The sequence below is a fragment of the Staurois parvus genome, unplaced genomic scaffold, assembly GCF_062004578.1.
Source record: "Staurois parvus isolate SC_StPar_1 unplaced genomic scaffold, SC_StPar_1.0 ptg000538l, whole genome shotgun sequence".
In the NCBI taxonomy this organism is placed as follows: Eukaryota; Metazoa; Chordata; class Amphibia; order Anura; family Ranidae; genus Staurois; species Staurois parvus.
This window is the reverse complement of record NW_028318334.1, coordinates 8,239,744-8,263,285: the sequence shown is the minus strand read 5'-3', so window position 1 is coordinate 8,263,285 and position 23,542 is coordinate 8,239,744.

Genomic DNA, 23,542 nt, shown 5'->3' with positions numbered 1-23,542 from the left:
TGACTCAAAAAAATGCTAAAAGGTTCATATGGGTGCAGTGTTGCATGACCGCGCAATTGTTATTCAAAGTGTGATAGCACTGAAAGCTGAAAATTGGCCTGGACAGGAAGGGGTTGAAAGTGTCCAGACTTGAAGTGGTTAATGTAACCGAAATCACATTTCCGTTACAGTTCAATTGAATGACAATTAGTTTGCCAAAGTACCATGTACCATAAACATTTTTAAAGGGTAACACCACTTTCGTGGGAAAAAAAATAGCAAATAAAAATTCATATTGTAATTGAATGTTATTAAAAATAACCTTCCCTTTTTAATCTGCAGTGCTGTCATTTTCTGTAAAATGCAATGCAAGATGGCTACCTGGAGGTGTCCTGTACACAGATGGTGTACAGAACACCCCCCTGGAAATGTCATTTCCTGCTTGTGTGCTTGGCTCACTGATTTTCCCAGAAGTCTGAAGTCCGATATATCAGATACAAGCCAGATTTTTGGCATCCCCTGCAACAAAAATGTAATCTCTCGTGGGATATTCCCAAAGGGAAATCATGTCTAAAGGAATGCAGACCCTGCCAATTTCCTAATTGGAGCCCTGCAGAATCAGTGATGATTAAACAACCACTTCCATATAGATTCACTCTGCACATGGACACAAACAGCTATTTCTCCTGAATAACAAAAGGTAGGAATCTGCAACAAAATTTGTTGAGAACCTGCAATGTACGGAGATCACCCCCTTTCTCAAGAAAAGTGGATTTACTCTTAAAGCAGAAAATGTTGTGTTGATTTTTTTTCATCTTTTGTTGCAACTTAGTTCTGCTTATCTCCTGTAGCCAGTTTCTGTCTATACACATGCACCTCAGAGATGGTAGCATGGCATTTATCTAAGTGAGTTTCTTTATTATTATTATTATACAGGATTTATATAGCGCCAACAGTTTGCTCAGCGCTTTACAATATAAAGGGAGACAATACAGCAACAATACAGTTCAATACAGGAAGGTTAGGAGGGCCCTGCTTCTTGGAGCTTACAATCTAAGAGTCAGGGGACGAACATTTACAATGGTGACACAGTGGACCGTTTCTGTGCGATGTTCAGCTGCATGGCCAGTTATAGCCCCATTGGAAGCCCATGTTACTACACAGAAGCACAACTGGGAGACAAGTACAAAGCGTTGTCAATCTCTGTGCCTGATCAAGGCCCGTCAGAATCACCAAGTAATATTTTAATATTTTATTATAATATTTTGCAGATTTAAAATGATTTAAAATTACTTTTGAAATGACAAATAACATGTGAAAGCTTGTATGAGATTCTTGTGATTGGGTTTACTACTTGGAGTGGTTGTAAACCTCAGACATGAAATATGAACAAAGCATATCCCTCTGCTTGGCAGTGAGCCTTCACTTGACATTTTGACGTTTTTTTCTACAGCTAGTAAACTCCCCAGCATGTTATCCTGTGTGTCCGTGCACACAGACTGTAAGCAACGTTTTTTGGCTGGAAAAAAAACCCCCAGGACTAGTGGGTTTCTAGAGGAGTTTTTTAGCTGTAAAAACGCTCTAACGTTGAAAAAAACTCTCTTCCCTCCTATCAGCTCTCAGAGCTCTCCTCACTGAGCTGAGATGTAGAGAAGACTGGAGATACACAGGTACAACTTAAGTAGCAGAATTTCTTTCATCTCTGTGTACCACCTGAGGCCAGTCGCTTTACTTTGGTATGTCCACTTGAACTCTGGAAGAATTTCCTTCTTCATGACCAGTGCATTTTTGCTATTCAGAAATGCGCTGCTTTAAGTGGTAATTGCGCAGTCCTTCAATGCTGTACCTAAAATAAACTCATATAATTTTTTTACACAAATAGAGCTTTCTTTTGGTGGTACTATATTTGATCACCACTGTAAGTTCTTTCAATGCGTTTGTCAAAGTCATATATATATATATATATATATATATATATATATATATATATATATCTCTAGGTCCCATTTCAATATATTTAATGTGATTTGTAGGTAGCTGTTTGTAAGACCTAAAGTTAAGACAACTTGATGACATGTTGTTCATAGTTGCCAACATTTAAAAAAATGTTTAGGGACGCTTATTTTACTGTATATCCAGAAGGCCAGTGTAGACAGAGCAATATGTAAATTAGGGATGGGTCATTCATTTGTGCGTGAGGCTTAGAAAAGATGGCAGCACGCAAAGCACACTGCACCAAAAAGTGGTTGTGGTTTAAATTTCGCTACATATTGGGTGTGGCTTAAAGGGGTGTGGTTAAATAGAGTCTGAAACTTTCTTAGGCTCTCCCCATGCAATTTTGCTCTCTACCCCAACATCCCAAAAACAAATACACACACACACACACACACATATTTATCTAAAACAACTTTAATAATGTAAACATAGAGAACTGGTTTACATTCAGTGATTGGTTGCTAGAGGTTACAGCACATCATTACCTCTCACTGATTGGTTTATCCTGGAGTGGCCTAGCCAGTCTCTAGACCTTAATCCGACTGAAAATCTGTGGAGGGAGCTGAAAGTTCGAGTTGCCAAATGTCAGCCACCAAACCTTAATGACTTTGGAGAGGATCTGCCAAGAGGAGTGGGACAAAATCCCTCCTGAGATGTGTGCAAACCTGGTGTCCAACTACAAGAAACGTCTGAGCTCTGTGATTGCCAACAAGGGATTTGCCACCAAGTACTAAGTCATGTTTTGTGAAGGGGATCAAATACATATTTCCCTCATGAATATGCAAATCAGTGCATACTTTGTTAGACATGCATTTCTTTTGAATTTTTTGTTGCTATTCTGATTCTCAGTGTTACAATACACCTACCATTCGATTTTTAGACTGATCATTTCTTTGTGAGTGGGCAAACATTCAAAATCAGCAGGGGATCAAATACTTATTTCCTTCACTGTATAAATCAAAATAAATGAAAAAGTGAGTAAACTAATGATGATTTTCAACAACAGTGTCCATATAATTGTTATATGCAAATTAAAAATCCATATATGAGTTTCTTCAAACGTGCAAACTTTGCTTTAGCGCATAATATCCCATGCTTCCTAAAAAATATTAAGTGCGAATAACTTGCATAAACGCGCTCCCCCACCGGTTGTGCTCTCACCACAAATATATGACCAAACCGTTAAGTAAGGTCATATAACGCTTGTGTCCCTTTAAATGGGCCAGAGTGTGGATGGGATGATATCCTGCTGTTTGGGGTCCTTCTCTACTCAAACGATAAACTCCCCTTCTATGGTGATTATTATAGAAGAATAAATCAAATCATAGCGTATTACCCTTTAAAAAATCATTTTTATTAACAAAAGTAATGCACTCACATTTACTCTATGTTAAAATCACTTTGTGCACACAATGTGTCCTCCATAACTTTTTCCCAGGTGAAAATCCTACAATTGCCAGCTGTCCTCAGTATGGTACCATTGAGCGCTGTGACGTCAAAGCCCCTCGCCTAAGGGGGTTTATTCACGTTTTTCATTTATTTTAATATATAACTGGATGCACAATTGTATATATTTTTATTCATTTTTATATTTGGATATGTATCAGAAATATTAGTGATTGGGTACACACTTTTGAAGTGAAGCGCGGCACATTGTGGTTTTTTGGTTTGCTTTGGCACACTAGTATGAGTATGTGTTAGGTGCAGGCGTATCACAATTAGCACTTGTTAAGATTTATTATTCACATAGCAGCTCACAAACTCACACGTTTTTATAGTTTCTTCACCACGTTTATCGTCAACCAGACATCAATTTTCCCAAGATGGTACAATCCTCACATGAGAACCATGTGGGGAAACAGCTCCATTAATACAATATGTGAGAATTGTACCATCCTGAGAATATTGACAGTATAGTGTGTTAATGCCATATTTTGTTATCTGATACTCAGTCATTGCTGTTTGTTTTGTCTGAGATGGCAGTTTGATTATCCTACTAGTGGTGGTTGTGGTTTCGTCCTTGACCTCTGATTCTTTTGTATTGGTGTGGCTTTCCTGACCATTGGTGGTGCTGTCTTGACTTCATTCTTTTTACTTCTGCAGCCTGGTCTGCTGCACAGTAGCTCTGGGCAGCTTGGGTTCACACATGCGTGCCGATGGTATCTGCGCATGTGCAGTCATATAGCGGATGTCTGCACCCAACCAATGACGTCACACATTGGCCGGGTGGTGAGTATATAAGAAGAGATTAGAAAGGACATGGCCCTTTGGCCGCAGAGGTGTTGCTGAAACATTCAGGCTGTGATTGGGATCCTATGTCTGGTGAGGCGTATATTTGAGACTGTGTTCACAGTATAGCCATCTTTGTGGTCTTCTTTAAGCAATTTTATCCTGCTCTCCATTCTCTTAGTATGGATCTGTGAGGAGTGAAGGCTATTATTGACATCTAGTGGCAATATTTTGGCAATACCCTCTACCCTTGCTATTGTAAGTAATTTTAACAAAAACTAGAGTATGATCATTTTTTTTCTCTCTTACAATGATGATGGGCATATATCTATGTTTAGGTGGATATTTGACCTTCTGCAATTGCAAGGATGCCTGGGCCATAGTGTTAACGTAGATGCATCAGTGTGTTATTGAATGGTATTGGCATCGTGGTTCTAATTGGAAACTGAGGGTTCAGAAATATTTTTATGGACAGTTAAAAATTCTTGTGCATAACAATGAATGGTATTTGTTATAACTATGTCTGATTGTTTTAAATTCTTGATATAATTGTAGCCTGTACTGCAGATAATTCATTCCTTCCCCTGAGGAAGCCCAGGTTGGGTGAAACATGTAGGGAAGTTACATCTTTTAAAGCCGCCGAAAACTGCCAAGCCTATCATGATTGTCAAGAGCCACTGTACTTGCTTGTATTTGTAGAATTGGTTTGTAATAAAATGGAGAACAATCTCTTTTAGGGTGAATAACTCTACACCGAGTTCACTATATAAACCACTGATGTATTTATACATGTTGATCATATCCCCCCTTAATCTCCTCTTCTCAAGAGAGAATAAATTCAGTTCCTCTAATATTTCATCATAGCTGAGCTCCTCCATGCCTCTTATCAGTTTGGTTGAATTTCTCTGTACTTTCTCCAGTTCCCCAATGTTCTTTTTGTGAATTGGTACCCAAAACTGAACTGCATATTCCAGATGAGGTTTTACTAATGATTTGTACAGGGGTAAAATGCATACACTTACCTATCTTCAGCCGCTCAAGTCCAGTCACGTGATCTTCTCTTTGTCAGCCAGTGGCAGCTGCAGGGGAGAGGAGCAACAACAGCTAGTAAAGCCTGTAATGCTGACATCACCTATAGGCTTCAATGACCCATCCATTTGCAGAGCTCCCTCCACTCCCCTGCAGACAGGCTGGCTGACACAAGGGATCACATGACCTGACCAGAGTGGCCTGAAAATAGGTAAGTAAATACATCTTTCCTACAGAAGTTAATTAGCATAGGTGTGAGAAGGGGGAGGGGACAGTCTTAAAGCTAGTTAGGTGGTAGCCTTGAATTCTAACCACTTGCCGACCACCCACAGCAGTTTTACTGAGGGTGGCCGGCGTGTACAGGCAAAGCAACGTAACCGTATGTCATTTTGCCTGTACAGACACAGCGGAATGTGGATCCCGGTACTTGGGACCCGGTGATTATCTGATCCCTATGCAATCACATGATAACAATGTGTTATGAATCAATATAATCTATAACAGTTTTGCTTCCTTTGCTAGTGAGCTGTGATTGGCCCACAGATATCACATGGTACCTTGGCCAATCACAGCTGTACCATGTGATTATCTGTATCCAATCACAGACCACTAGTATTTAGAGCTGTCATGAAGCTAACCCATTCAAGACAGTTCATAGCATTGCTTGTACAATGATCTTCATTGTACCAGCAATAAAAAACAAAAAATCCCTGAACACCCCCACAGATTATGGTAGCATTTCAGTACTCTGATGACAGTATTTAAAAAAAAATACTAAAAAATAAAAATAATGTTAAAAAATATTTAAAATATTGAATAAAACATCATTTTTTTACATTTTTTTTAGGTTTTTTTTTTTTTAATATGCTGTCACCAGTCAGTGTCCCTCATTACCACCACACCAGTCATATCATGATGCTATACTGCGCTGGTGACGGTATGTAAAAAAAATAAAGTTTCTTAAGTTTCCAAAAAATCGTGACAAAAAAATTACAACTTCAAAAAACTTGCCATGTCTCTTATTAAATACCTCAGACTGTCTACTTTCCAAAAACGGGTCATTTAGGGAATATTTGTTAGCTAGCATAGGTGTGAGAAGGGGGAGGGGACAGTTTTAAAGCTAGTTAGGTGGTAGCCTTGAGTTCTAACCACTTGCAATATGAGGGCCTCAAGATATGATCATGCAAGGGACCGCCCGGCGGTACTACTAGCACTCCACTGAATAGGCGTCCCCAGCGCACGGAGTCTAAGTCCCAGGGTGCTTGTTCACCAGGGCCCCTGATGGTGGGGATGGACTTGGAGCTCCCTGAGACCAGGTCGTGACTACTGGGTGCGTCCGTCAGTGGTAGTAGTATGCGCAAGGGGCTCCCACGGGGAAGAGTCTGATGTGAGGAGGTCAGAAGACCCCACTGCACGGGATGGATGGATGGATGAGCAAGGTCAGACGGGCCGGGTCGGTAATAGAGAGGGCGGCAAGGTACAGGGCAGCGGGCATAGAATGGTCGGGTCACACGCCAGGTCAGCAACAGCAGGTCAAATCCAATAGGGGGCATTCAGGAGAGAGGTCAGGCAAAGCAAGGGTCAGAATAGGAGAAAACAGCAAGGTCAGGTACAATCCGGGTCAATAACTTACAGGGTACAGGTTCACAGGATACAGGATGCAGGAAAGACCAGAAGGCACTGAATGACAGCTCAGGGCCATTTAAATATCCCGCCCTGCGCTGCCATTGGTGCCCAGCGGGCGGCCGCGGCTTCTACTGCGCATGCGCAAACTCGAACGCCGCGGCCGGCCCGGACCTAGTGCCCGTGTCCCTGCACAGGGCGGTGCACTGCGCCTGCGCCGGGACCATCGCGGCAGGGATCGGGGAGATCCCTGACAGATCATCAGGACTGATCAATTTTGTGGATGATATAACTTTCCTAAATATATTTATATGATAATGTAAAATAGTTTATTGATATTAATCATGTATTTTTACTCTGAATCCCAAAGGCTGTTTTTTTATTTTTAACATGTGACCAGCAGCAGAAGACTAGAAGCTCCTCCTGTCGCTGTTTCCCTGTAGACAGGCTGGGAAAGAGCTGGGTCATGTTACAGCTGTATATTGCTTAGGAAAAAGGTAGATTTTTTTGAAAAATTAAGAGTTGCAGTGTCATCATCCATTTACAGAAAGAGAAGGGATAATGTAAATTAAGTGTCACTTTAAAGTACATAAACTATAGACATTCACATACATTTTGTCTCTTAAAAGCTCATCTTCTTTCAGATGTCAATTTGTAAAAAAAAGTTGGTGCAATCTTCATACGTGCAATGTACAGTAGTGATGGTCATCTCCCTCTAGCAGCCGACAAGCCACTACTTAGCTCAATGTTATCCCACTAGAGCACATGTATGAGAAACCTCTAGAAACCTGCAAAGGGGGACCCCAAGGTTTTGACTGTCTAGGGGCCTTCACACAGTTTATTCTGATCAGGAGCTTCATTGGCCCAAGGATTATATGCTTTGAGCCAGTATCTCAGTCCATGAAGTAGATGCTAATCCTGGATAATACCTGATAAAGATTGCATTGTCCCTCTGGAAAGAAATCAAATGAAGGTCTTGTCAGGGACAGTACCGTAATCTCTATGAGTGGTAATAAACAACTGTAATGCAGGCCATAGACAGGTCGTTTATCGGCCGAATTTTCGTTAGTGGGGCCACCCCATCGGCCGTTTTTCGCGGATCTCCTCATTTATTTTTATTGGTCATGCTGGAAAATCCATGAAAAACGGCCGTTTTTCGTGGACATGGGTGGCAGCATTGGCAACGGGGCTGACCGATTATGGCCTGTCTAAGTGTTACACCCTTTCCTTTATCAGAAGATAAAGCTCAGAGCTAAAGTTAATTAAAAAATGTTTCAATTTTTAAATGAAAAATGCCATGCTTTGTTGTATACAATGATACATATATCTGACTTTGAAGGTTAAAATACCTATCCCATAAAACCTCTGGATGCTTAAAATTAATGCCTAAATGTCCCTTTTAAAAGGATAACGTATACATGGAAAATAGGGAAAAGATGTGACTTCATTTTATTTAAATCCTCTTCTTAATGTTAGCATTTGTCACATTGAATAATTCTTCAGGTGGCATGGTTAATATGATTCTATCAATCTTCTGTAATATTGCAGTAAAATGAATTTATATTTGACTTCTTACCTTAATATTGATGACTTCCTTCAACTGCAATAAAATAGCCATCTTCTTTTATTTTCATGGGCAATTAGCATGTCACCCTTTCAAATTTTTGTACTTTTTCTTTCATGCCAATGAATAGAATTAAATTAAACTACTTACTTTATGACACTAAAATGATTGAGGAAGATAAATATTGCCAGCAGTTCTCTCCTCATATATTTAATTCTACCAATAAAAGGAAATATGTTTCTCTTTCTAATTTTTTTGCTCATAACTTTACAATCTCCGGCCATTAAATACACCTTAAAGTCCACATCAATCTATTACAAAAACCAGATGCAATTTTTTTTGGTGGCTTCCATTTTTTATTCTAAAAATAATTGATGAAACGCATCTCCAATAATTCAATAATTAAAAGGTATTCTAAAATACAACTAACTACAGTTGATAGGTCATTATGAATTCATTTCTACTGTAAAATAATGTGTTATTTGTCATGCAATGTCTTTATAGTCATCTTCGACATTTAATTGTAATAAATTACATACAAACTACAACTGATTTCATTGAGTTTTCCCCTTTTATTTGGTCAGTTCATTAAGAGGAAACATATAGACCCTGGTAAACAAACCTGCAAGATATTGAAAAATATATAATTCAAAGTGCATCTGTCACTTTGCACATTTGGGGTTCCCTTGATAGCCCTTTTTGCTCTTGTTGCACTCTTCACCATGCAGAGCACTTGGACACTCTCAATACTTATGAATATGGAGAAGCATGTGCCCTACTCCACTTTTTCTGATTATATAGTGCTCAGCACATGAGCAGCCAATTGTCAGGCCTGAGCAATGTTACATAGGGTTGGGGAGCAGGTCATCAGACCTCTGGAAGCTCCAACATAGACTGATTAGTCATAAGTACAGAATCAGAACTACAGATCTTTGCAATCACCTATGTCACAGATCAGCAGCAATGTTGATCTGCTAATTGTGGTTCTATCAACCTGTAGTCAGGCCAGGCTCCTATGCAGGGGTGTATTTACCACAAGGCAAACAAGGCCCATCCACGAGTCAGTTGCTTCCTTGGAGGAGTCCCTACTTGGCCTAACTGCTGGCTAAGATCCTGGGTCCGAAATTTTAGGAGCTGCCTGTGCCCATTTTTTGCAATTTTTTACTGGCATATTTTTTGGTTTCCAACTTTTTACTGTTTTTACTTTATTTGAGTTGTCTTAATTTTTGATTGTGAGCTGTTAGCAACATGAACAGTGTAGTGTGGTTGCAGTCTAGTGGTTTTTGTAGAGCCCATGCTGATTAATTACTAAAAGGGATTGTTCACCTTTACCAAAAAGCTGCCTATGCTGATAAGGGGCATCTGTATATTTAAACAAACTGTGCAGCTCTGACTAAAGTTGAATAATGCCTTTGTTATAATTGTAGGCCATTTACATACCTCCTGAAGCCTGACTTCCCTGGCGTTGCTAGGTGAGGCCTAGTCATTAGTGCTCACCTCCACCATCACAGGAGGAGTTCAGAGCTACCACATCAGGGGAGAGAAATGTGAGGGGTCTGAATCAGAGAGAAAACACACTTCTGTGATGGTGGAGGTGAGTAGCAATGAGTAGGCCTCACTTAGCAATGTCCTAGGAGTATTCCAGTCAGGCTTCATGAGATACATTAACGGCTTATACTTATCTGCACAGGTTGGTTTCTGGTAAAGTTGAACTAACACTTTAACCGCTTAAGGACCGCCCTATAGTATGTTTACTGCTACAGGGCGGCACCTGTGTGCAGGATCACGTACTGTATATATACATGATTCTGCATTTTCGGGTAGGGGGCGCGTGCACGCCCTACCCCCGCCACCGATCGCAGCCCCGGGTGTCAATCACTGGGTCCCGGCCGGTGATTACCCGCTGGCATCTGGTGATTACCTGCGATCACTGACAGGGAGGAGGGCTGCATTGTTTACCAACAGCCCTCCTCCCTGTCAGTTTGTGCACACTGCTCTAGATGGCTGAGCAGAGTCATCCCAATCAGTGTGCTTACAGTGAAGTACACACCCCCTAGTAAAACACTCCCAGCACACAGTTAACCCTTTGATCGCCCCTCATGTTAACCCCTTCCTGCCCAGTGCCATTAGTACAGTGTCAGTGCTTTTTTTTAGCACTGATCACTGTATTCGTGTCACTGGGGATGTCAGTGACATCAAGTCAGTTCCCCCCAGTGTCAGAATGCCCACCGCAGTCCCGCAATAAGTCGCTGATTGCCGCCATAAGTCGCTGATCGCCGCCATTATTAGTATAAAAACACAAATTCCAGTATCTATACCGCCATTTGTAAATGCTATAACTTTCACATAAACCAATTAATTTACACATATCGGGATTTTTTTTAGCAAAGAAATGTCACAGAATACATTTTGGCCTAAATTTATGACAAAATTTGAATTAAAAATTTTTTTTACTGGACATGCTTAATAGCAAAAAGTCCAAAATATTGTTTTTTTTCAAAATTGTCAGTTTTTTTTTTATAGCGCAAAAAATAAAAAACGCACAGGCGATCAAATACCACCAAAAGAAAGCATTCTTTTGGTGGTATTTGATTGCCTGTGCGTTTTTTCCCAATACATGGGAAACAAAGATGTAAATATCATTTGGGTGCAGCATTGCATGATTGCACAATTGTCAGTTAAAGTAACGCAGTGCCGTAAAGCAAACCGCTTCTTTAACTGCTTCCTGACTGCCCTATAGCAAAAATAACCAATAATATAGTGCAGCGCTAAATTAATGATAACAATACATCAAAACATGCGAATATATTCAAATAAATATATAACACAATAATTCAGCGATAAACTCATAACACTCTATATAAATAAAGTGCAAAATGTGCTCCAACAAAAGTGTTCAAAAATTGTGTGAACTGAGGTCCTATTTCAACTCCAGAACCCGTGCACTATTAACCACTCTATAGGTGTATCACTGCATATATTTAAAGCAAACCCCCATTCATATGGTACAAATCTCTTATGTAGAAAACACTCTCTTGTGACCAGTGTAAATGTGATCAAAATAACTACAATAAATAACTTTTAAAATTCACTCAAAAAAGTTCATAAATCATCACAATGGTGCACCAAACAGCAATAACTCATGCAGAGTGATATAAGTGATGATTTCTGTGATGGTGTCAGCACACTTATCCTCCGTGGCTAAAATGCCGCCTCACCTCCACTTTGCGACCCAATGGGCCACTAAGCCTCCAGGATCACTCCTAGATCCTTCTCCAGTACTTCACCTGTAGTCCCCCTCTCAGGTAGGTAATATGTACTCCAGGCCTTTCAGGATAGATACACCAGCTAGATATACCCCTCACCATGGACCATGGTGAGAGAGAAAAAAATCCTCCATAGTGTCGTAATTGGGTAAATCAGACTCTTTTTAATAGATAATAAAATGCCCACTCACTTGGTAAAAATTAGGTGACATCAGGGGCGGACTGACCATTTGGAAACTCGGGCACTTCCCGAGGGCCCGGGGTCAGTAGGGGGCCCCATGAGATGCCCCTGGTATCTTTTTCATAGGCTTTTTTGAGTTTGGGCAAGGGCACAGGGGCCCAATGATCCCCTATTGCCCGGGGGCCCCATGAGTTGTCAGTCCGCCCCTGGACAACATATAAACAGCCTCATGCCTGGGTGTACTGCATGGGTTAGGACTCATCTGGGTGTGCCAAGATGACTTTTGGTGGTATTTGATTGCCTGTGCGTTTTTTCCCGATGCATGGGAAAAAAAGAACGTAAATATAATTTGGCTGCAGCATTGCATGATTGCGCAATTGTCAATTAAAGTAACGCAGTGCCGTAATGCAACCCGCTTCTTTAACTGCTTCCTGACTGCCCTATATCAGAAATACTGCTACAGGGCGGCACGTGTGCAGAAAATCAAGTATATATACGTGATTCGCGCTCCAGTGGTTTTCACGCCCTTCCCAAATAGCATCAGATTGCCTGTCAGTACACCAGTAATCACATTTAACCCCTTGATTTCCAGGAGCACCGTCATACACAATAAACCTCCATTGCTAGTATAATGTCTGAACGGATCAATATCTTTGATCAGATCAGCACTATACCAGCGTTCACATTAGTATAGTGTCCCCAAAAACACAGCGTTAGTGGGATCAGCCCCTGCACCTGCCAGCATCTGTGCTTTGCCCCTACGCTTACCCCCCCTTCTCCCCCAGCAAGTGCAGTGTCAGTAGGTCACTGTCACTTGATACATTGCACACAAAACTGCAGTGTTTGCAGAATCAGACCTGATCTCTGCTAGCACTTGCTGGTAAATTTTGATGACTCATATGCAGCAGAGTGCCAGTACTAGTGCCGCTCTACCTTTTGGTGAACTGACGAGCACCAGCGGCCTAGTACAACCTGGTCTTTCACATACCAGCACTGCAGTATCACTTGGTGACGTGGCAAGTCCCATAAGTGCAGTACAAGCTGGTGTGGTGGCAATCACAAGTAGTGCCCCGCAGACACCAAGAATTTGCACACAGGCCCGTAGGATGCCCAGACTACATGGGGAGCAGTGGCAAGATAGTTTGGGACTTGGTGTCATCCTTTTTCCATATGGGGTACCACTTATAAGTGGACAATTTTATTCAAGTGTGCCACTATTTAGACATTTGTACAATCTTGGAATTGGCACATTTGGCACCGTGCGACCTAATGTGTGCCCACCATTAAAAGTGGGTGGTTGCAGGGCGGTATATTCTAATGGTGGGCATACCACACACTTTTTCTGGCAGAGATTTCCTCTCTTTTTTTCATTCAACCCACAGGCTGCATACAGAAAAAAAAAGAACATAGCATATACACCCTACAAGGACCAGCAATGTACTGGTACATCACTGGACTTTGAATGGTTATACCAGGACGATCCTGGTATAATTTTTTTCAGCCAGCGATCGGTTTTCATGTAAAAGCAATCCTAGTGGCTATTTAGCTGCAGAATTGCTTTTACAAGCAGCGGGAGATGATGCCCCCCCCCTTCCCCTGCTGCCTTCTACGGCCTTCTCGGGCAGTTCCGTGCCATCGGGGGAACCTGAGAATGCAGCCGGTGTTTCTGCTAGCTGACCATAGAGCTGATTCGAGACTGGAATGGTGCCAATTATCTCTATAGTCTAAGAAATCGGAAGCTACGAGCATTTCATTACTCATGCATTTGCAATTCAAAACTCCCGCTCTGTAAAAAGTCGGCAATGACGTGTTATGCCACCAGCCACGTGGCTTCGTCAGAAAAAAAAACCTGACGAAGCCACGTGGTTGGTGGCGTAACGTGGGGGCAGAGCCTAGTGACGTCATATCTGCCTTTTTACAGAGCGGGAGTTTTGAATTGCAAATCGCTTTTTACTTCTTCTATCATGTGAGTGACATTCTGTAATTATATTTTGTGGAATTAAAACAGTATTACACTATGGGAGATGTCCTCTGTTCTTTCTACATGTGGAGTTAAGCTGAGAAGAGTCCCGTTTTATACTGTCATTAAGTGGGTGCCTGTCATCAGCTCTCTGCTACCATCTAGAGCATCGTTTCGGAATTACCATGCTTGGTTGACCTGTATTAATTTATGGGTCCACAGTAGAAGGTGAGCAGCCATCCATATATTTTTTTAGGTGGAGGATCATTGAGTTAAGGTGGAGCACTGTATTTTTCAAATAGATTTATTTATTCGGAGCACATCGTAGTGATTCTTCACCATTCAAGCACCTTATTTGATTTTCACCATTCAAGCACTTTATATGTATATTTATATTTCATATTTTGATTGAACTATCACGTTTTAATCTGTTTATGGACTATTATGTCTATATGAGTTAGTGCAACACTATTTATGTATGTTTTAAATTCTAGCACTAGACCTCCTCTGTAAATCTAAAATGGTAGCTTGTAAAGGCTTTTAAAGCATTGCCTAAAATGTATGGAGTTTGTTACCATTGCAAGGGGCATGCGCAGTTTTAAAGCATGTCATCTTTGGTATCTATTTACTCGGCATAGCATCATCTTTAATATGTTACCAAATAATTGGTCAATATATTGTGTTTTTGTGCACTAAAAGTAAAGAAAGTGTATTTTTTTTTTTTTAATTTGCATTTGAAAAATCGCTGCGGGAGTGCTATGTGACTTAAAAAATTGCAGCACCCACCATTTTATTCACTAGGGTGTCTGCTTTAAAATATATATATAATGTTTGGGGGTTCAAAGTAATTTCCTAGCAAAAAATACAGTTTTTTTTCACGTGAACAAAAAGTGTCAGAAAAGGCTTGGTGTTAGAAGAGTGAATGATGTGTGGCATAAACTTCTAATGCTGGGCATAAAATGCCCCTACCCCCAAAAACAACCCCTTTTTGGAAAGTAGACACCCCAAACTATTTGCTGAGAGACATGTTTTGTCAATAGAAGAATTTATTTTTTTACAATAAGTTTTTGGAAAATTACAAAACATTTTTTTTTACACAAAATTGTTAAATGATTTATTGCTCACACATGCCATAGGTATATGTGGAATTACTCCCCAAAATACATTTTGCTGCTTCTCCCGAGTATGGGGGTATCATATGTGAGACCTTTTAGGAGCCTAGCCAAGTACAGGACCCCCAAATCCAATAAGCACCTTCAGGCTTTTAAAGGGCTTTATTTCCTCATTACACTTCCTGATTACCTATTACAGTTTTGGAGGCCCTGAAATGCCAGGATAGCACCCCCCCCCAAATGACCCTGTTTTGGAAAGCAGACACCCCAAGGAATTTGATAAGAAGCATGATGAGTATTTTGCAGATCTCGTTTGTTGCCACAAGTTTTTGGTAAATGAAAAAAGAAAACAAAAACATATTTTTCCTTTTCTTTTTTTCATATTTCAAAACTCTTTTTAAATGACTTTCATGACTCTTTTTAAATTCCTTGGGTTGTCTACTTTCCAAAAAGGGGTCATTTGGGGGGGTTTGGTGCTATCCTGACATTTAAGGGCCTCCGAAACTGTGATAGGTAGTGAGGAAGTGAAATGAGAAAGGTACGCACCTTCAGTCTTTCAAAGTGGTCATTGCTTTTCAGGCTCCTGTATGTGGCTAGGCTCCCAAAAAGTCTCACACATGTGGTATCCCCATACTCGGCAGAAGTAGCTGAATGTATTTTGGGGTGTAATTCCACATATACTCATGGTTTGTGCGAGAAATATATAATTTAAATGACAACTTTGTGTAAAAAATATGCCTTTCAGCAGATAGCTTAGGGTGTCTACTTTCCGAAAAGGGGTCATTTGGGGATGTTTGAACTGTCCTGGTATTTTAGCACCTCAAGAAATGTGATGAGCAGTCAGCAAGTAAAAGCTGTGTAAATTCCATTATCTACACCATAGTTTGTAGACGCTATAACTTTCACACAAAGTAATCAATATACACTTATTGGGATTTTTTTTTACCAAAAACATGTAGCAGAATACATTTTGGGCTAAATTTATGATGAAATTTTAGTTTTTTGGATTTTTTTTTTACAAAAATGAGAAAATATTGTTTTTTCTCAAAAGTTTTCTCAAAAGTTTTTTGTTTATAGCGCCAAAAATAAAAATTGCACAGGTGATCAAATACCACCAAAAGAAAGCTCTGTTTGTGTGAAAAAAAGGATGTAAATTTCATTTATGTACTGTATTGCATGACCGCGCAATTGTTAGTTAAACTAGCGCAGCGCTGTATAGCAAACAAATGGCCTAAATTGCAGTATCTATACCATAGTTTGTAGACGCTATAACTGACACACAAAGCAATCAATATACACTAATTGGGATTTATTTTACCAAAAACATGTAGCAGAATACATTTTGGCCTAAATTTATAACTAACTTTGAGTTTACTATATATTTATAGCTGAAAGTAAAAAACATTTAGTTTTTCTTCAAAATGTTTGGTCTTTTTTTGTTTATAGCATGAAAAATAAAAAGCGCACAGGTGATCAAATACCACCGAAAGAAAGCTCTATTTGTGTGAAAAAAAGGACGTAAATTTCATTTGGGTGCAGCATTGCATGACCGCGCAATTATCCGTTGAGTAGCAAAAAGAGGCCTGGTCATTAAGTTGGGTAAATCCTCAGGATGGAGAGTGGTTAAGGTTTCTCAAACACCTATGCAAATAATACAATGGACATCACACAGTGATGTTAACATTATGAAAACATGAAGCGTTAGCATCGCATTGCTTCAAAATTAAAGCCTCATATCGAGTCTGGAGGAGTTTAAAGCCTTTCAAATGCCTCCCATTCAAGTCTATAGAGGACGCTCCACAAATGCGCTGGCAGGCGTTGAAAGACTCCTTCAGACTCGACATGAGGCTTCAATTTTGAAGCAATGCGATGCTAACGCTTCATGTTTTGATAATGTGAACAGCACTGTTGTGGCGCATTAATACAATTAGAGCTTATTATAGATGTTTGTGGTGTGGTTTTAATGCTGGTAAAATGCTTATAAAATGCCTCAAAACTGTGCATAGGGAGTTTGGGGAGCATTTTTAATGCTTGTAAAATGCCCATACTAATGCTCATCAACGCCTCTCTAACGCCCATAAAAACACTATAGGGGCATTTTTGAAGACCCTTACTTTTTAATATATTTATAAATGATATAGGGTCTGAGATTATAAATCCCATTTCAGTCTTTGCAGATGACACCAAGCTGTGCAGTGGAATAATGTCCTTACAGGATGCCTCCAATTTACAAGCCAACCTCAGTGCACTGTGTAATTGGGCAACTATGTGGCAAATGAGGTTTAATGTTGATAAATGTAAGGTTCTGCACTTGGGGGCTAAGAATATGCATGCATCATACATACTAGGGGGGGTACAACTGGGGGAATCAATGGTGGAGAAGGATCTGGGAGTTCTGGTAGATCACAAGCTTAATAATGGCATGCAATGCCAAGCTGAGGTTTCTAAAGTGAGCAAAATCCTCTCTTGTATTAAAAGAGGTATAGATTCCAGAGAGAGAGATATCATATTACCCCGGTACAAATCATTAGTAACACCTCATCTGGAATATGCAGTTCAGTTTTGGCACCAATTCACAAAAAGAACATTGGGGAACAGGAGAAAGTACAGAGAAGGGCAACAAAACTGATAAGAGGCATGGAGGAGCTCAGCTATGAGGAAAGATTAGAGGAACTGAATTTATTCTCTCTTGAGAAGAGGAGATTAAGGGGGGATATGATCAACATGTATAAATACATCAGTGATTCATATAGTGAACTCGGTGTAGAGTTATTCACCCTGAGGTCATCACAGAGGACAAGGGGGAACTCTTTATGTCTGGAGGAAAAGAGATTTAATCTCCAGATATGGAAAGGCTTCTTCACAGTAAGAGCTGTGAAAATGTGGAATGGGCTTCCTCAAGATTTGGTTCTGTCCAGCAAAGTAGATTGTTTAAAAAAACAAGGCCTGGATTCTTTTGTACTTAATATAACTGGATGCTAACATTTATAGATAAAGTTGATCCAAGGAATATCCAATTGCCTCTTGGGGGATCAGGAAGGAATCCCCCCCCCCCCCGCTTGAGCAAATTGGATGGTTTATTGGGGTTTTTTTGCCTTCCTTTGGATCAACTGTGGGTATAGGATTGTGCATATAGGTTTGTATAATTTTTTCCCCTTTTATTGGTTGGACTAGATGGACTTGTGTCTTTTTTTCAACCAGACTATGTAGCTATGTATGTAACCACATTTTGGCCACTAGATGGAGCTGACAATACAGGAATTGCAGAAAATGCAATGAAATTTCATTCAGCCAGCACATTTTTTTTTAATAGACCCCTAAGTATTTGAAGTGTACACAGGCTAGGATGAAATGTACATAGGCCAGGAAGAACTCTATGCCTTTAATAAATCAGCTCCTAGAACTCCTATAGCAGTTCTCTTTTACCATTTAAAACACACTGAGCAGCAGAGAATTGTGAACATCTTCTCTAAATTATACGAATGTTAACATATGCAAAGCCATTATCTATGCATTGTGTATGCAATGTAACTTGTTTTTCAGATGCATACAAATATTTGGAGAAACAATAATGTTAAATACATTTTAAAATGCAAAACCTGCTTCTAGAAGTTGCTGGAAGAAATAAAACATTATGTTCTGTATCCTTTCCTCAGGGATGATCTGGTTTCTGTTACTTTGATGCAAAAAGCAGATGATCTTATGAAAACGTATTTGCCAAGAGTTTAGCTAATTTTCTGTATTTGTCTTGTCAACTTTAACTCCTTTGTTACTCCTTAGCCAAAGTGTTCAAATAGCTCGTAGAACCATGCACAGCCAAACCGTGTATTACATTGCAATGGTCCATTTTATAGATTTATATCTGGCAAAATGACATAAAAATCCAATGTTTCCTGCCAGGAAAGCAAAAGGTCTAGTTTAGATAAGAGGGTGTTAGTCAGTTTGCTTTTGTCGATATACATTTTCCTTTCTGCCTTCCAATGCACAAAAAATATGTGCATATATATATATATATATATATAATAACTATAACTACTAATAATATATAATAACTATAACTACTAATAAAATATATAAAAATATATATAAAATAACTACTAATTCAATATTTTATTGCTGCCACTTCTAATAAATCAGTCCGGCCCTCAGGGACAGGGACTGGGACCGGCAACCAGAAGTGGCGTGAGTGGACCCGGAAGTGATGCAGGCAGCGCCATTTTGTGGAACTCGGCGGTGGTGAGAGCACTGCAGAGATTTCCATAGTTTATTTGTCCAGTTTCTTTATCTGCTACATCTTTGGGCTTGATTATCATTTAAAGCTTGTAAGTGGCTGTCTATTTAAGCAAATAAAGGAGCTGTTTTGTACTGCACCATTGGGGTTCTTTTGTGCTGTCTTTTTGTATGACCATCTGAGAGCTGATTACAAAAGAAGAAGGAGGTTGGCTGTACACAGGGGCGGACTGACGACTCATGGGGCCCCCGGGCAATAGGGGATCATGGGGCCCCTGTGTGCTTGCACAAACTCAGAAAAGCCTATGAAAAAGGTACCAGGGGCATCTCATGGGGCCCCCTACTGACCCCGGGCCCTCGGGCAGTGCCCGAATTTCCAAATGGTCAGTCCGCCCCTGGCTGTACATCATTCTCAGCACCTTTATACCAATTATCAATCAACCTATGCAATGTCATCTGCAGGGGCGGACTGACCATTTGGGAACTCGGGCACTGCCCGAGGGCCCAGGTTCAGTAGGGGGCCCCAAGAGATGCCCCTGGTACCTTTCATAGGCTTTTTTGGGTGTGGTTTGAGTGTGGGCAAGGACACAGGGGCCCCATGATCCCCTATTGCCCGGGGGCCCCATGAGTTGTCAGTCCGCCCCTAGTCATCTGTGTATCTTGAAAAGAGCAATATCTTGGTGAATTGGAGGAGGTGATTGTCATCGAGCGGGAGTTGATCTTCTTCTCTTTGGATTAACATCTTTAAGTGATTTAGCCAACCATGAGAATGGGAGGCATAGCTATGTGGTGAGTGCACACCCGAAAGGGGGACACTATATATTTTGCACATGTGGTGATTTATCTTGGAGAATTTGAAGATCTATGCACCTATCAAGGACTTTCTTGGACTTTTTTTTTTACATGAGTTTCATTTTGAGATTTATATTTATGCAATCTTGTGCTACTGAATCACTTTGATGTTTTATATATATATATATATATATATATATATATATATATATTTTTGCAAAAGAGAAATGTGACATGTAGGGATTTATGGACTCATGAAGAAATTTTTTTTCATTAGCACAACAACATCTGACAGCAACACCTGATTCTGACTTTTATATGTAGCAAAAATCAAAGACATAATGGGAAAGTATTCTGAATGTGACAGATGGTACAAGATAGTTACTGAAGGCCAATCTACAAATTTTCAATGGTCACCAAAAGAGGAGTAGAGAAGATATTTCCCAATGGAGAAACCTGTTACTTTGAAAGATGTCACAAATATGATTTATAGTATTTTCTCTGTTTAGGGGGGATTCTCTTACTTCTTGTTCTGTCTGGGGGACGAAGTGAAGAGAAATCTCCACCATGGAGACAAGAATGGTAGTAAAAGCCTGACATGAGTTTTAATCCTTTTTTTAATTACAGGTATTTATAGTGCCAATATTTTATATATATATTGTACATTCACATCAGTCCCTGCTCTCAAGGAGCTTACAATCTAAGGTCCACAACTTGCATTCATAGCAGGGAAATTTTAGGCCGGAGCCAATAAATCTACCAGTATGTATCTGGAGTGTGGGAGGAAACTGGAGTACCTAGAGGAACACTATGCAAGTACAAGAAGAACAAGTAAACTCTATGCAGGTAGTGTCATGGTTGGGATTTGAACCCATGACAAGTTCTGCTAGGAAGAAGTGCTAACCGCTAAGCCTTTCTGCCTTATTCATTCTATTTTTCCTCCTGCTCCTTTCATGCTATTCTGCTCCTCCAGTCTCCCAACTTTTTGCCCATTTTCTTTCTCACCACTTCCTACACTTTCTATTGGCTGTGCCACATATTGCTTCCCCTTACAGCTCTCATTCATAACTGTTAATAGCAATGCTTCCTTCCTACTTGCTTTAGGGTTATCACTGCTATGTAGGCACCAGTTGTTGTGAAGGCATATGTTCGTTCTGCAGATTAGCCACCATACATATGGTCACATTTTACATCTACATATCTAGCCAACATGAAGTAATGCTATACCAGCCCACCATATCCCACAATAGCGGTGTCAGTCCAGCACAAGAATAAGAAGTTAAATTGTTTTTAAAAAGGTTTCCTAAATTAAGTTAGCAATGCTGCTTTAGGATTTTCTTTAGCACCAATGGGCACCACGTAGTATCACTGCTTGCAGGGAATTCATCCTATATACAGCATATATTTAGTTACAGCTACAGCTTTGCTAGATTATCTATTTAATTTTTTTTTAAAAAAAGGAACGTGTAGTGGTTTATTTATTATGGTCATGAATGAAGCAAATAAAAACAGAAATAGTAAAAAAAAAAGTTTACAGATCTCTGTAGCTCAAGCTGCAATTTACACTGTCTTTTATATATTTACTGGTTCACTTTAGTTTGAATTTAGCGCTGCACTCCTTGTTTACTATTTGACAGAGGATTTTTCTGGTTACCTTAGTGCAATAGCTGCTTTATCGGGAGCGCTCACTTTGTTTTATTTTATATTTGCAATTTACACACCGATCTAGGTCATCACAGTGACTCAACGCTTATGAGGCTGCCCATTTCCTAGTTTTAGTCAGACAAAACTAGATATGAGGCAGGTTGCAGCTGTTCTCTTGTCTCTTAAGATAACCCATATGGCCACATTAGACAGTAAATCTGGCATTCACCAAACATTCACAGCAGGTGAATCATACAGGTGCATATATCGATAGTGATTGACTCACCATTAGCAAGTTTCGTGAAAGTCACATTCACTGCTTTATTAATACACCTCATATTGTTTTGAGAATTATTAATTGTGTTTTATTGCATATAGGAGTCACACGTCTTTTGGTGACCTTCTGCCTAAAGTAGGAGTTTAAAGTGTATGCATAGCCAAAACTTTATCTGTTTTTATGTTTATATGGGATAGATGATGGAAGAAATAAAACCCATGTTGGCTTATTTTTTGCAGTCTGTGTCCCATTTAGGAGAATTTCTTTCACTTTATGTCCTACAGGAAATCATTACAAAGTGAAGGGGATTGCCTTTCTAAACAGTTGTCAGCATTAAAGGATGATCACCTCTTGTTGTGTTGACAACTGTAAACGTTTTAATTTCCCATCACTTTCAGTCTCAGTTACAATAGCCAATAGGACAAAAAGGGTTAATTTATCCACAATTAGAACAAAAAAGGTTTTGGCTACCCCTACACATTAATGAGGGGTACGGTAGTTAATAGGGACCTAAACTCAAAGAGTGAAGAACAACTAGAAGTATTAATTGTGCCTAGGAGGTACCCTGAAAATGTACCTATTTGTTTGAAATTCCTCTTGAAAATTATCGGTGCACTTTCCAGTAGTGAGGGTGCCTAGGCACTCCTGTAATTACAGAATCACAGGATATCTACACTGCACTACCTCTGACTGCTAGTTTTTCCAGAATTAAGATGATATTTGGTGATGTCACTACTACTACTTTGCTACTTTCTTTCTTTTTTGTTGGAGGCTCTAACATGAGGAAGCAAAACCCTGCCTTTACCAAGATGGTTGCCTGCACACAAGGACACGGCATGGTAAGTCAGTAATGGGGAAAGTTCAGCTGCAGGGAGAAGCGATGGGAGAATCTGCCTTGGTTCAATTTGGAAACGGTTTAGAAAACTGCTCAAAATTCAAAGTTCATAAACGCCACAGCAAACATTATGGGGGCTTGAGTCTTTTTCTTCAATTCTGGTTATTTGTAGGGCTAAAGAGACAGTTTTTGTCAAATAAAAGTCATGGAACGCTTGGCACTGCCAAGGAGGAAAAGTACCAAAATTAAACATCGCTGGTCTGCAGTGGTCAGGACCTACCAAAAGGTATCATCCCGTATGCTGAACACTCTGGAAATAAGTATTTAGGTGTGACTTTCTATATACTTCTGGTGTTCTAAAAAAAAAATAATAAACATGAACCAACTGAGTATATATAAAATCGCAGAAATATATATTGTATTCATTATATACAAAAGTTAAAAGTTACTACTTATAAGCACTTTTTGTCTGAGTACTTTGTACATCCCATAAAGTAGGTCTACGCATTTCATGGGCGTTCCTGCTTCCAAAAGTAATTTATTCAAAGAACGTACAATTGTACAAATTGTATAAACAATATAATCCCTGAAAAAGGAAATATAATAAGTGCAACAAAGAAAGAAATGGTGCTTGCCGGCCCAAGGGAAATCACCCCAAATGCATATGGGTTCCAGTGATAGAAAAATATCCCATTTTGTGTTTGTATAGTACCTCGGATATGACAACTTTTGTAAAATGTATATCTTGCAGTGCAAATCTTCAACTATCAATATAGAAGAACCTTGAGTCAATATAGAGATCTCTCCTGTGGACACCTGCCCGGCA